The sequence below is a fragment of the Scylla paramamosain genome, chromosome 36 (genome assembly GCF_035594125.1).
Source record: "Scylla paramamosain isolate STU-SP2022 chromosome 36, ASM3559412v1, whole genome shotgun sequence".
Lineage (NCBI taxonomy): Eukaryota > Metazoa > Arthropoda > Malacostraca > Decapoda > Portunidae > Scylla > Scylla paramamosain.
In genome coordinates, this window is record NC_087186.1 from 15586908 (window position 1) to 15589407 (window position 2500).

Consider the following 2500-nt stretch of genomic DNA (forward strand, 5'->3'; position numbering starts at 1 on the left):
AAATAAAACAGGAGGAGGAGGAGCAGAGGAGGAGGAGGAGGAAAAGGAGGAGAAGATTTCTGGCTCATTAAGAGGTGCACTAGAAGGAATCAAATCACCCAACCCTTTCGTCACCTCATAGAAGTTACCACAGAGACGAGAAGGAATAGGAAGACTGACCCCAAGGACCTCCAAAGGACCCCTAAGGATACCCAGAGGAACCCCAAATACCCCCCCCCCTCTCTCTCTCTCTCTGGCCACTCTGTCACTCTCTCCCACACTCCCTATGTGCAATTTAGGGGAAAGAGCGTCAGTTTCCCCAGCCTCTGCCCCGGACGTTGACTGCAAGGCATCTCATTCCACTCAGCACCACAGATATAGAAAATGGGACACTACTTAATTCTCTTCACCCTCTACCGCCGCCACCACCTTGGGAGCAGGAGTAGTAGTAGTAGTAGTAGTAGTAGTAGTAGTAGTAGTAGTAGTAGTAGTAGTAGTAGTAGTAGTAGTAGTAGTAGTAGTAGTAGTAGTAGTAGTAGTAGTAGTAGCAAAAGAAAACGAGTAGTAGAAGTAAGGATACGAGTGAAGGATCCTCACACCTTTTCCCTCCACGCGCCCCTTCCTTCCTCTTCCCCACCGCCTCCTTCACCCCGCGACGCCCTTCCTCACGCCCCATTACCCGCCCTTACTGACACTATATTCCTCCAGCGCTCTTGCCTCCTACAGGAATCCCAGACAGCCACGGCAAGAGAGGGGGCACTGTATCACACGCCCCAGGAGGAGGAGGAGGAGGAGGAGGAGGAGGAGGAGGAGGAGGAGGAGGAGGAGGGTTTCTCTCTTTCTTCTAACTTTCACAAATGAGGTTTAGAATCTGTTTTAGAAAAAGGAATCTTGGTCACCTTTTTCTTTCTTAGGAGTTCTGATCTCTCTCTCTCTCTCTCTCTCTCTCTCTCTCTCTCTCTCTCTCTCTCTCTCTCTCTCTCTCTCTCTCTCTCTCTCTCTCTCACACACACACACACACACACACACACACACACACACACACACACACACACACACACACACACACACACACACACGTGGCCTCCTTCAATCTCACCTCGAAACCCTAGAACAGGAAGAAACTTCTGAACGAACACTCGAGAACACACACACACACACACACACACACACACACACACACACACACACAAGCAGCACGGGAAGAGGCCACACAAAGCACGTAAGACAAGGAGTGTGAGAGACGCCCGCCGCTGAAGATCATCTCTGAGCCGCCCCTAGAAGCCCCCAGGAGCCCCTAGGATACGCTGGGAACGCGCTGGCAGGACCTCCCCCCTACCGCCCCCTACGACTTGAACGGCTATCTGACCAAGCCGCATGTTCACCAAAACTATTTTTAAAGGCCAGAGAGATGATTCGCCTGGTTATCAAAACTGTTTCTCCTCTTAATAATGTAGAAATACTGTTAATTCATCACTAGAACCGTAAAAACACATGTAAAAACCGGTGTAACCTCAATTAGAGCCTTCTGAGTAGTGGAGGGGCGGCGCAGAAGTGTTTCAAAATGCGGTTCCAAGTTTTCGCGTCTTGCAGTTCTCTCTCAGACCACCGCCTGTCTCTGAAGGGGGTGAGTTTCTGTGGTATTCAAGTGTTTTTTGGTTTTGTTTATGTTTATTCGGCTTCTGGAATGGTCTGGAGTCGGGCTTAAGATTGCACCGTCACCGCCTTCGTCGTTAGCTAAAGGTGTGGTAAGTGTTAGGTTAGGCTGGGTTAGGTTACGTCAGGTTGGGTTGGGTTAGGTTATGTTCGGCTAGGTTACTTTACGTTAAGGTAGATTAACTCAGCTTAAGTTTGGTTATATTAGGTTTACGTAAGATTAGGTTATATTAGGTTAGGCTCGGTTATAGGTTTGGTTACAGTTCCAGGCTGTAGTTTGGCGGCCATGTTTGTCTTTCCTGGAAGGTCTTGCCACGGCTGCTCCTTATTCCGTGCGTCTCAGTGTCTTCTGTCGCTAGGGAGGCCGACGCCATTCCCTCCCTCCCTCTCCCTCTTGATAGCTGTGGTCACGTCGCGTCTCAGATCCAGCAATCCTCCGCCGCCTCCTCCGCCGCCTCCTCCTCCTCCTCCTCCTCCTCTACTTGCCCCTCTCAATCACATCCGGATTCCCTGGCCTCGTCATTAATCAACAGCCACGCAGAGGCCTCGCTCTTAATATAACGCATTGATCCATCCAGATACAGCGGCATTTAGGCTTGATTGAAAGTCTCTCGGTGAAAATTAATGAGGGCAAAGATTGGCTGCCTCTCGTCCGTCTGCTCGTCTGTCTGTCTGCCGCGACCAGAATATCGCCCTGTAAGTGCTGCACGACGACCACGCGCGCCCGCGCCCGCGCACGCACACACACACACACACACACACACACACACACACACACACACACACACACACACACACATCGCCACGCTCTTGAAGCTTATCGCGGCATGTGAGGGCAGTGGAGCGGCGCTGTCTTGTGGGTGAC